The sequence below is a fragment of the Labrus mixtus genome, chromosome 12 (genome assembly GCF_963584025.1).
Source record: "Labrus mixtus chromosome 12, fLabMix1.1, whole genome shotgun sequence".
NCBI lineage: Eukaryota > Metazoa > Chordata > Actinopteri > Labriformes > Labridae > Labrus > Labrus mixtus.
In genome coordinates, this window is record NC_083623.1 from 4,741,085 (window position 1) to 4,754,806 (window position 13,722).

The 13,722-nt window shown below is 41.1% G+C and overlaps 1 protein-coding gene across 1 annotated transcript in view; it reads right to left on the reverse strand.

Annotated features, from left to right (window-relative positions):
- The window catches only part of ncoa1 (nuclear receptor coactivator 1), a 59,095-nt gene that overhangs the window by 28,687 nt on the left and 16,686 nt on the right, over window positions 1-13,722 (reverse strand). Inside the window, exon 2 of the mRNA XM_061051614.1 lies at window positions 12,630-12,865. The gene's annotated coding sequence lies outside the window, so the exon portion shown is untranslated. The remainder of the gene's footprint in view (window positions 1-12,629; window positions 12,866-13,722) is intronic.

The window sequence follows — 13,722 nt, forward strand, 5'->3', positions numbered from 1 at the left end:
TGTTCTAAATCCACTCTGATCCTGTATTTGATCATGACTATAAACCCCTCTATTTCAGCCCTGCTCAGAACAGGCTGTTTCTGTGTCTGTACCTTTAAATATGTAAATGAGCTCTGTATGACCACGCCCCCTCTCTGGAAGGGCTTGGGTGTCTCGGTGCTTTCTCACTCCATGCTCTATTGTTTACGGTGAGAAGGCAGACTCAGAGGGCAGAACAAACACCTAGCTGTGGGAGTGTCACCCACCTGGGGGAGGGGTTACGGCCCTTTGTGATGTCACGGAGGGAAAATCTCCAGACGGCCTGTTTGAGAACACATTTTCTGAAAAGTGGAGCAGGCAAAAGACAGAGAGGATGGATTTTTCTCATATTTGGGGGGTGTGCCACCATTGTGATAAAAAAAAGATATATAGATATGATTTTTTGTTCATAACACTCAGCCTTTAAACAACCCCCCCCCCCTTTGTATTTTTAATTTTAAGAAAACGTAAATCTCAAGAATATCAAAAAAGAAGTGAACATAAACTTTGTCTTTTTTATTCAAGAGTTTGAGGTTCGTTGTTGAAAACACTTCTAACACTTTTAGGAACAGAATCAGCAAAGACACAAGACTCTTATTTTGACCATGTTTTTTATTTGTCTTACTCTTACGATGGGTTACTTTATCTTGTTTTGTACTAAGGTCTTTTCTCTAGTACTGAGCACTGACGTCATCGTGTTTTGTCCTGTGCTGTCGTTTGTGTGTTAAAGGAGGGCCGACTCACTCACTGAAAATCAAATCTACCTACAGGTACAAATAAAGTTACCTCACCTTACTTTACTGCAGACGGGGGCGCTAACATCGTCACAAACATTAAGATCCTCACAGGAGCTTTAACCTGCTGGTTTTATATTCATGTGAAGCCACTGAAGGAGAAGCACCCTGCGCATGACTTATTTAGTGACTGTTACAATATTTATTCAGATTTAATATTATGTGCATTACATTTAAAAATAGCAACTCTGAAGGTGTTCAGGAGCAAACACTTGTGCTGCTGAAGATTTTTTTTTTTTTAAATTTCACCTTATGACATCAAACCTTTACCTTTACCGTCCTCTTTAAATGTTTTCATGTAGTTTTTGATCCGTAACAAGTTTATTTTTCTCTGGTTCATTTAACCTTCCATCTACCAGAAGGTCCTTACTTTATTTCAAAATGAAAGCAGGGTTGAATTCAAAAGCAAGTCAAGCATTCTCACCTTAAGACAGTACAACATTTCAAAATAAGAGCCTAGTAATTTATTTTTTTAAATGCTAAAAACAGGAAATTCAAAGATGCAATTAAATATGTGATTAATCGTGAATAACATTTGAGATTTTGTGATTAAAATTATGATAATTTGACAGTCCTAGTGGTTATTGATTGTATTACATTGAAAAAGCCTTTCTGATATTTTGTCTTAGTTTGTTGCCGACGTTCCTCTTCAGCCTCCATCGCTGGACTCATCTCGTTCCTGTTCTTTAATCTGTCTGCGGTCCGCGCCTCTCTCTTTGCAGCATCAGGAGCGTAACCGTGGCAACAGAAAGTGCAGCAATGTTTGATGAAAGCACATCGTGCATGGAGGATATTTAACAGGGTTCCTGCATGATTCATTAAGCCAAGTATAAAGATGAAACCATCTTAGCGGTATCGGAAATTTAATTTGAAGGCAATCTATTCGTTCGGATACACACAGCGCGACAAAGAGCTGAAAAGTCTCACATTTTGTTCTTGTTTTCCAGATTAAATGCAGACAGGGTTTATTATTTTATCAGAAACAAGTGTGCTGATAAAAATCAGGGTAATTTACAATGTACACACTTTGACTAGGAGGCAAAAATGCACACAAAAGATGGACTCAAATCCATTTGTCTCCATTCATGATGTGTATCTTAATAAAAACCTGTAAATCAAGAACATCATCACAACCTTAAGACACACACAAAATGTATAAATCCATGGGCACACTGCAGGAAACAAGCCGCCATTGTCACTGTGTCTGGTGCCGCCGCAGGGCCAGGCTGCTCACAGGACGCTAATCCTTCCTGACGAGCCTTGTTTACATTTCACCTCAAATCACCCCTCTCCCTCCTCGGCCCTCTGCGTGTTGCTGACACGCAGCACTTAAAAAAAAAAAAAAGATCCATCCGCCGCAGTGAGTAATGAGAGCACGGCTGCTGCACATGAACGCGCTCAATGCAAATACAAATTAGCCCAGTTTCTGAGAGAGATTCTCGGCTTCAGCTGACATTTAAATTACAGCTGAAGATGTAGGAAAAGTCAAATCCTGACCTGGGAAAACCTGATTATTAAGTAGCTTTAGATGAACAACATGCAGGAAGACGAGGCACTAACTGTATGTGTGCTACATTATGAATAAGGTTATAATAACACATACACTACATTTTCATAAAACATGTTTCCTTACAGCAGGAAAAAAGCATAAAATATACAAACAGACACCTGAATACACATTTTACAGGATCAACCCCGTTTGTATATTATATTAAATACTAGACCTGAGATGGGACAGATGTCTAGTTTCTCTACACTTGAACAAAAGAGAGTCAGCTGTGCATATATTTTTTTTAATAGGGCGACCGTGGCTCAGTGGTAGAGTCTGATCTCACCCGGGATGTAATTTTTCTCAATATAAATATAATAAATGTTGATAATAGATTGATAGATTTAAACCTGTAAGTACACCAAGCTTCCTAATTCGCCTTCAATGCCAGTGGCCACCTGACATTAAAGAGAAGAAGAAAAATGATGACGTACAGCCAATCATATCGCAGGGATGTGAGCAGGCTGGCATGCAGACGTTTGGAGCAAAAATCACCAATTAAATTTGAAAGATTGATATTTATTATGATTGAATTTTTAGTCATATCGTCCAGCCTTACGGGTCGATGTATGAACGTGTATGAATGGGAATAGTTAACATAAATGGACACTTTGTGCAGCAGCAGTGTGTGAACGTGTTAAGAGTGTGTAGGTGTGACCTGCCGTGTAAAAGCGATCCGAGTAGTCAAAACACTAGAAAAGGCAGGGAACACAAACTCAGTGCTCTCTGACTCTGCTTGATCTTGAACTTTTCTGAGTTATATTTAAAATCAGAGTGTTCACTCTCTGAAAGAACATGCCTCACAGTCCATCTTTTTTTTTCATCACCGTGAGGGAAACCTGGCGGAAGTGTGTGTTTGTGTGTGGTCAATAAGCTCATTGGCCCATCACAACAAGCCATCAGCAGCCATCATGATATTTCTGGGCTTTCCTGTTTTCCGTTACTGTATGATTACAGCAACATCAGAACTCTCGCTATAGCCTCTCCACATCACAACAATTTCCTCCTATAAAAAGGGAAGATCAAGAACATACACGAGGGGAGGAACTCTTTGAACCGAGTCAGACAGAACAGAGAAACATTATGATCTCTGGTCAGCGGGTTCCCCTCTTAATCCAATGCACTCTTTTTACTGCACATGCTAAACATGAGTTTGTTTCTTGGGTTATTCATTGTATTGTGGTTTATGTACATTAAGTATATTACCAAAAGGAAACCATTGTTTAACGCTGAAATGTACATCATTTATCCCAGAAAGATTTTTTTAAATCTGTGAAAATGTAAAAATAAAAGATGATATCAGTAGTATATGATTTTACAACAACAACAACAGAGATGAAGACTTGTATACAATATTTAGATTAGTCTTCCCGGTCACTTCTTGTATCTCGGGTGGATCAGGCAGATATCTGATCTGCAGGACCAGACAAATTAAAATCCAATCGCTTCACAAACACCTGAAGTAGCGGTTTGATTCACAGCCTACAGTCAGATATTGAAAAGGTGTAAATGCCTCCGTCTCACCAAAACAAAAAGTGTTATCTTTACTGAGTCACTGCTGCTGCTTTATTGTCATTAAGCAGTGCAATTAATTATTCATTGTCTGATATTTTGATTTCATGCATTGCCGCCTTTCTGAGAAATTAGAAAGTTCCAACGGGCAGATAATGAGGCCATGCAAAAGAATCGAAATCGAATCGTGAGACACACAAAGATTTCCAGCCCTACAGCTAACGCTAGCTGATTAATGCTAGCTGGCTAACTTTAATCTTACAGACTCTCCGCTACAAACACATGAACTAACCTGAAACACAAACACACAGTTCACTGAATCCAAACATCACGATCCACTCTTGGTGGATGACTGCTGATGTTTTAAAGTCTTTCCTTAAAAAAGCCGAATGTTCAATATTTCTGAATTTGATTGAAAAACCAGAGATAATTGAGAATTCATGTAAATACAGTGGATACTTTGTTGAACTGAAATATGGATATACTGCAATCAAAGTATTAAAAAAAAAAAAAAGCGAATTAGCTAGCCATGCTACAAGGTGAGACGGTTTTACAAAACTGAAAACAACATGACAACAACTCTCCACTGATGGAACAACAGACGGTTAATTTCCTCATGAATCAAACTTTCTTCATTCATAAACTGGATCAGTCAGAGATACTGATGGAGCAGTTTTATCAACAACGTGAGAGACTCTGTGCTTTTGAGAAAACAAAGCATGCATAGTCCGCTCCTTCTCACTGTGGCTGCTCTTGGCTCACATCGGATGGATGTGACATCACGATTATCGACCGATCCCATCATCACTTTTTAAATCGTCCAATGAAAAGTCCTAATTCTTTAGTGAATCCATTCTCTGTCCCACCCAACAAATGATGGTAAACACTGGCTCTGGTGATTGAAGTGTTGTTCCTATAGATACTACCACTACTATTACAGCTTCATTTTTATTCTAATGGCTGAATCATTATTCAGGAGAATAATCAGAGTTTAAAACATTCAACTTTCTGACTAATATGACCCAAGGAAGAAAAGGGAAGCTCAGTAAAAAGTAAATTAAAATGTTCAAACCGTCCAATTTTACAACTCTCTCAACTCGTTTTCATTCACACACTTTTTAAGAATTAGAAATGCTAAAAACACACACACTACCTCTTTAAAGAAAAACATAAACAAACCAACCTGGCAGTAAACAACACAGACAACCACGAGTCTAATCCACGCACCTGTAGATCAGGTCAGCCTCCTGCTCCTTCTGACCTCACTTCCCCCTCCTCCCTCCCTCCCCCTCTCTCTCTCTCTCTCTCTCTGTCTGTCGGAGGGTCGAGCCTTCAGTCCCCAAACAGGAAGAAGAAAAACGCCAAGCTCCGGCAGCGACAGTGCAGCAGAGCCGGACCGCTGAGAAACACAGCCCGATGCCTCCACAGGCTCTCCATTACAACCCGCCTCACCGTCTTCAGCCTCGTCTCGCCTCTCTCAAAGCTTTCTGCTACTTTGGTTTCTCACCCAACCAGCTATGCTCATCACACACACACACACACACACACACACAGCAGCAATGTATGGCTTGCAGGGGAGGGAGTGAGGAAGAGTCCATAAGGTAGAGAGTGGGGAGTAAAGGATGTGGATTACTAGAAGACTTAGAGTGAGGGAGGGAGGGAGGAGTTCACCAGTTTCTTTTCACTTGAATTAGGCATCTTTGAGATATCGACCTGAGGAAATATGTTTCCTGCATTGAATGAAAGGTCAGTGGACACCCCTGTTAATTACTGACTGCAGGTGTTTGAGCCTCACCCATTGCTTATAGGTGCTTAAAATCCAGCAGAGAGTTATGAAATGTAAGATTTGAGACACGGTGTTCAAATAGGGAAGGCATCCATGCATTTTATTTACTCCATTTTCCCATGATATCAAGAAGTTTCAGGTTGTTTACCAATTTCGAGCCTTAAATTCCAGTCTGGCCTGAAATATGTGTGTCTGTATAAATAGTTCAAGCCTGTCTCTCCTTTGTTGGGACGCTACCATCAAAGCACATCTTTATCACTTTTCTTCCATGCACTAAACCCCCTCCATTATTATGCTGCTGACAAATCCCAGTAATAGTTCTGTGCGATACCAGTCATCCCTGTGGAGACACTGGGACGGCTGTCTTTAATAATATTGGTGTTTTTTCCGTCCTTATGTTTGTCTAATGAGTCCGTCAATAAAGATGATGAAATCTTGACTTATTTATTTAATTTTCTAAGGATAACAAACTTGTTTTTTCCTGCTATAATGGATTAACTTATCTAATTTTCTTGAGACAACAAAAGCTAGTTTTCTTGTGATAATGGGAAACCTTTTTGGCGATCTAGAAAACAAAACAGGCTGTGATAGTCTAGACCATAACATGCATTGCCCCCACCCCAATGAGGCAGGGTAAGCCTTTTTCTATGTTTGTTTTGAGCTTTTTAAATTCTGGGGACACCAGATAAATAAGACGGCATCTCGAGAAAACAACCAGGATTCACTTGTTATCACGGGAAGGCAAAGTAAATAAAATATGGATGCGTATGTCCGCTTAGGGCTTCCATAGAGAAAAAGCTCAGGGAAATGAAACATGGCACTGCCGCCTCCTTTGGAGAGTTTGGAAACGTACTAGACATGTCCTGTTCTCCTGCGAGTGCCATCGTTGTTGAGACAAAGCACGAGTCCTGTCATCCGTATCGTCACCTTAAACACAGTCTCGAAGTTCCTCTGGGAGCCACATTAGTACCACTGTGCTTCTGGAGCTTCATTAAAATGAGCGTTCACAGCTGAGCAGCTGTATGCAAGCCATAAATCATAACCAGTTGCACTGCTGAGGGTGAGCTCGGGTTGTGTGAAGCACGCCTGAGCTGGATTTTCTGTGGACAGTGGAAAGGTGCTTCAAACTTTGTGGAAGGAGTTTGGGGAGAAGTCTGTGCTTTTTCAACGTGACCGTGTCTGCACGAGTGAGATTATTAAAGACAGGTTTGGACATGTTGGGTAGGAGGAACTCAACTGGCCTGCACAGAGCATTGTCTTTCACCTTTCTGAGCCCCCTTTAAGGAATTACAAATATTGAAATCCTGGGCTTTTAGTCAAACCTCAGAGCCCCTGTCACCCAAAGCCCAATCTCAAAAACCCATCGGCAATTGACATCTACAGTCATCTGATAGATGATAGGGGCCTCTGGGAACGGATGCAAATTACTCTGGAATTCCAGTGACGCCAGCAGTTAGTGTTCAACAACTTCCAGGTAAGACTTTCTTTTCCATGTGGCATTTAAGTCTGCAACTTAAACGCTGTCATTTCCCCCCAGAGAAGCGCCTGTTCATCTATTTAGCGGCTTCAATCTGGCATGATCCAAAAAACAGAAACGGATTTTCTGGTAAATAACAAGCAATTGACGGGAATCAAATCAGTTCTGTCCTCAAGAGGAGAAGAATGTGTTTAAAATGTTTGAAAACTGGAGGTCAGCTCGATCATTTCTTATGCATTTCAGGAAGTCAGGGAATCAGGCGCTGATTGGCTATCGTGACACAGCGTCAAGCAGATTCCTGGCTTGAGTTTAAAAGTTGATCTATAATGTATTGTCAGCTTCACTTTTATGAACATATCTGTTTATAGAGATAAAGTTTACACAATTAAATACATTTTAGAAAATACAATAAATTCTGTCAAACGTAAGACATCTGTTTAAATAAGATAAAGAAACAAAAAAACACCTATATGGCATATCCTTACAATATGATGTTTCTGAAGGTGTTTCCTTATTTGCTTTTTAAAAACAGATTTTTGTGTTATTTAGTCAGTAACAGTAACTTGATGACATAATTAGAGTATTAATTATTTTACAAAAGGTAACCAAACACTGCCAGTGCTTGCAGTGTGACCACCCCTCTGTGCTGTGCTGAGTTGGTACATTCCATGAGAAGCTGCTCAGTCACTGTTACTAAGGCCCACCCCTCTTGAATATAGGACATGACGAGCGAATGTATACGGCTTCAGTCATAGTCAGGGTAACAGTGCACCCACCGACTCCTGTGACCACATTCATACATGATGCGTGAGACGGTGTGTGTGTGTGTGTGTGTGTGTGTGAACATGTCGACAGGTGAAGTGTAACATGAAATCCTCATTGTTCCCACAGTGAAGCTTCAGGGGTTAATCGAGCCGTTGTCTTTCCTGCTGTGAAGACACATCCCGCTGAGATTTGAGGGAATGTGTCGACATGTGGCCTCCACATGAGCTCGGGGTTCACTCATAATTCAATCAATGAACAAACTGATTCATTGCTATTACTCTATCGATAAACTACGATTGGTATGCGCCTACAAAACTTGCATGGATACATGTTTCTCCACTAATCCAAAAGTCTGTAATTATCTTAAAGAGGACATATTATTCCTATACTTGTTCAAACAGTCCCCTGTGGTCTAAATGAAACATCTGTGCTGTGCTTTGGTCAAAATATAACATGAATCAAGCACCAGAGGAGGTTTGTGACCCTGTATAAACCAGCTCTCTCAGAACGCTTCCTTTTGGTGTGTGTGTCTCTTTAAACGGAATGAGCCCCGCCCCCTGAGTTTTCCTGGTAGACATCACTCCTCTGTAGAGAGAATAAAAAATGGCGGACCTGCAGTTTGCTCTATGCTGGGGGGGAGTCCATCAGTGGAGATACCAGGGGAGGGGAGGGGAGTTTTTTTTTTACCAGAATCCCACTGTGACATCACAAGGAGAGCACATTTGAAACAGAGCATTTTTCTCTGTGTTGTAAGACTTATGCAGACCACAAACAAAGGACTGGATGGGTTTATTTCACATTGTGTGGGTCAGTAGACTCTCAGGTTACCCAAATATATGTTCAGAAACACTGTACAAGTGGATTTTTCATAATATGTCCCCTTTAATATCTTAAGCAATTTCCTGTCACGGTCAGATTGTTTTTGATCTGTGATCGTTCTGTTTTCAAAATTATTTGAAAATATGCATTCAATGACCTTCAGTTGTACGCAGTGATTTCATTTAGCTAATTTTACACCCTGCAGCAAAAACAGAATATTAGCCTGTCGTCATGCACAATTGATCAAATCCAAATTAATCTAATTGTATTTGAAGAGGGCCTTCTCTAACAGACACAAGGGTTTTGGCAAATGTTTCAAAAGTGACCGTTACAACTTTTGCTTGAGTATAAATGCAGTCTCAGTTATAAAATAAAATAAATAAATATAAAAGTGCTATAACATTGTTTCTAGGATGAATCAGGACAGCAGAGATGGGATTATATTTCCCACTGCTGTGTATCTTACCAGACAAAAAAAAAAAATCACAGACACTGATAAAGTATACAGGTGCAACCCATGCGCTTACAGTGTGTTTTCTTTTTGTGCGACATCAAAGAAACATTACCATTGCATGTTTTTTTCTGAAAGTTGCATGTGCAGAGTTTCAGGTGCAACGCTGAAAAAAAAAAAACCCTGCTACCATATTTATGCACATATGGCAGAAAAGAGCTCCAAACTTCTGATCCATGTAACCAGGTGCTAAAAACAGAACAAGTGAATAACTACAAGAATTCTCCATAAAACACTTAATATCTTCCTGACAAATTTAAAGGAGGTGACAGTCAGATACCTTCTGAAAATATGTTCAGTAGCAGCACCTGTAAATGGTTACAGACTGATCCACCCACAGCAGATAACTGGCTCGATATCATTCAAGACATTAACGAGATGGAAGGATTTACTTTATTTAGATTAAACGCACAGTGTGTAAATTGGGGGCTCTCAATCAAGACAATAACAAAAAGATGACATCGGGGATGGCGGGGAATCATGGGAGTTCTCTCTGCTACCCCACCACCCCCACGAACTAGGAGTTGAACAGGTGAAACCGACTTGAAGAAGAGAACATGTTTACAGACGAGCTGATGTATCCACGTCTAATTTGCATTAAGTTTTTTTTATCACAGCAGCACATACAGCACGGCAGCTTTCAGCAGGCTGTTCAGAAATGTTCCATACATTTTCAGGAGTGCATGTGTGAATGCAGCTTCAGTCAATTCAGGTGCAATCAAAGCGACTTGCTGTTACTGATAGCACTGAAGATAGTCAGTCATAGTATTCTCTTTTTTTTTTTTTGCACTGTGAGCACCGATTGTTTTGACCAAAAGTATCTTAATTAAAGAGACAATTTGCATTTATCTCAGCCTGTGGTCTTGGATTGACTTGGGGTGTGGGTTTCTCCTCTGCCCTTATTTGAAACTTTCCTCCAATACAGACGCACCCAAGAGTCCGTTTTTTGATGCCCAGAGTGGGAGGAGTTTCACAGTTTCCCCCGACGTATCGACTAACTGTTCAAAAACCACCTGAAGGCAGTAAACTCATTTGCAAAACTTAGAAGAAAAAAAAAAAGAGATGATAAAACACTTTTTTTGATAATCATAAAAAATAATTGTCCAAATTAATTTGCATGCAACTCCAAACAAGTTAAGATAATTGTGAAATTTAAAGATATCAGATCTATAAACACAATCGGATGCTGTGGAAGAAGGTCAGGGGTAAATAATGCGAAACATACCTCACGCTAAACGGGTTTAAACATGCAAACAAAAAAAACACACACTGGTGTGATCCTTCAAGTTCCCCTACCCCTCAACGCAAAAAACCTGTTAGGTTTTAGTCCATTGTTTCCCACCATCTGTGTACACCCAGAGTCAGGATGTTTACCAAGAGTAAGAAATAACCTTGGACTCCACACGCACACGCACGCACACGCACACACACACACACACACACACACACACACACACACACACACACACACACACACACACACACACACACACACACACACTACTACATTCAGCCAAAATCCTCCGAGTATAGAATGCATAGTGGAGAGCGGTGGAGAGTAAACGCCTGCACACAGTCATTCCCTTCTCTGTGTAGCAATGGGAGCAGAAAAAAAAAAAAAAGATCTAGCACGAGATACATATAAGAAATGTGACTTACAATCATGCAAAATGTATAAGCTGAACGTAAAAGTCCACAGACGGGGAAGTGTGTCGTCTAAGGACACAGAAACATTTTCACTTCTCAGCTGTAATCCTGGAAATAGAGACAAAATGTACCTCCAAACATATCAGTTCAATGACGAATATTATTTTTTAAAGAATTAGAACGCATTACGTTATCTATTTGGACAGGCACTTCTGCGTTTTCTCAGCTGCTCTGCGTGTCTCTGCTCACCTAATTTCTCACAGTGCATTTTCAAATCTCAAACACGTTCGCTGCCAGACTGATAAATCCACATGAATATTCATCATTTATTGAACTCCATCGCTCCTCTGAGCAATTTGGAGTGCGGGCGTGGGCGTGTGCGCGTGTCCTCGTTTCACCCCGCGCGGCGCTGAGGGAGGCCTAGTCAGCCGTGCTCTGGGGTGTTCAGAGCCGTGCAGCAGGGGTTTGGGGCTGAGAGCGAGCGCACATGGATGTGCTGTGCAATGCAGAAAAGACGAGCGAGAGCCGGGTATTATCTTTCCTTCATTCTCCCTCTTAACTGTTCATTTAGCCTGAAGTGACTGCTCCTCTTCAACATTTAATTGACACACTATTAATTCTTCCTCCAGACGGATTGGAGTCTTTTCAGATTCAGATAATTATGCTTCCCCCCCCCCCCACCCGAGTACCAGATGATAAACCTTTTTGACTTGCAGCTTCTGTCACCAGGACCTTTTTTAGCATAGTTTGTAAATCATTACAAGGTAAAGTGTAATAAGCTTTATCAACAGTAATTATTCAATCCTCATCTTCACACAGCCTCGACGAGCTCTGACAAATCACATAGAAGAGGCTCCAATAAAGGTCAGCAGTGCACTGCAGCATCTTCATCCTTTAAGTCAATACAGATGAACATAAGGGCGATATGTCACCTAAAATGGCCTTTCTGAGTTTTGTGACACTACACCAAAGTTTAAGTAATACTCGGGGTGGGCGGTAAACGAGTATCATTACCAGCGCCAGTATTATGTTCTATAAGAAATGGATTTTTGCAACACGGTCATTACCGGTTGAAATACACACGTTTGGTTGTAATTCACTGATATCATGGATTCTGCTTTCAAATACGCTTCAAGTCTCATTTTTGACGAAGCTCACTGCAAGCACGCGCCATGCTGGACAGAACAGATCGAGCCGGGCTGGAAGTTAAGACGAGGACAGGCACAGAGCGTCTGGTCGATTTCAGAATAATAAATGTGCAGAGGTTACCTTAAGCTGTCAGAATCTGTGAGTCCAGTTTTCACTTTTTTAGACGGACATTTGAAGAAGAGAAACCACTATCCAAATTAACAAAAAAAACTTTTGAACAGTTGGTATTTGCAGCCCCACAAGCTACAAAACATCGACCAGCTCAAGACACATAATGTGCATCTTAAGTCAGCTCTTCTATCATCATCATCCTCCCCCTTTCACTAAATGTTGACCTCAGTTGACCTCTACCATCCTACAAACATGGCCTTAAGACTCGGTTAGAAGCTCACACACTGAAAGGATGAACACAGCGTGTGTTTTTTCACTCAAAGTAACCAGATAAGAATATCCAGTAAGAATCAGGGCTGAATAATAAACAGAGTTGGATTCTGATGGTTCTACAAGACAAGGAGCCAAAATACACAACATGCTTCATCACTGCATTCACCTGTGGCTAAAAGGTGAAACAGGCTACAGCACCTAGCTCCTCTGGTACTCACTTGATCTAGGGCTCCAGTAGGTGAGTCATGTGGTGGCTGTGGTGGCCTCGTCCAGGGCTCAGAGCGAAGATAAAGGGAGGAGGAGGAGGAGGAGGAGGAGGAGGAGGACGAGTTCAGCAGTGGGCGAGCAGCTTGGAGGTCGAGATTATGGAGCTGCGCTGGTGGGGTTATGGCTCCACAGCCGCTCTGTCACATGGCACCATCCCAGGTGCAGGGAGAAGCCTGCTGGCCTCCAACTGTCGAGAGAGAAGAGGAGCAAAAGAGTTCAGAAGCAGACCGCTGACAGGATGCAGCGGGGGCTGGTTTTCTCATCTAACGTCGACTTGACAAGAGATCATTTCTCAACGACAATCATGACATGCAACTCAAACCCCGTCTACCATCACTCTCCTTGTTGAGACACCTGACCAATCAGCATCAATCACTCTGGCAGCTGAGGAGGAGGAGGATCACAACAGCCGTGAACACACTTTCAAATTGTTCCGTTTCCACGTTTGTGGATATTTTGCTTTGACGCTGGCACAAAACTCCTGAAAAACTCCTGAAGATTTCAGGGTGAGCTTCTTTTGAGACAAAACAGCCACATTTTTCACTCCCCTGCCCCGCCTCTCATCCCGCTGTGAGGTGCATGTGTGAACAACCAGATCAGGAGGATTTCAGGGGCAGACCTGAAGTTGTCTAGAAATCATCAGGAGTGCATATTTGAAAAAGGCTTGAGAATAATCTACCGTACTTTAACTGTTAATAATCGCATAAGGACGCCCTGATTTTGTTGATTGTAAGAATATGTTAAATAGCTATGGTTCACTAATCCTGCGGTGGATTTTTCTCCCACTGTTTTCCATGCACAAGTTTGTTGTTTAGGTAGCATAGGCCTGGGCGATATGAAAAAATTTTTATCACGATAAAAAAATGTCATATCAGTTGATATTGATAATTATCACGATAATTGTCAATCATTATTTCTTTCAAATTTAAAAGCTGATTTTTGCTCCTGAGTGAAAGTTGAAGAAACCAGATGGTTTATTATGTTTTAATTATTCTTTATTGTAAGAACATGACAAACTGTACTTAAAACAGAAACATTTCAGCA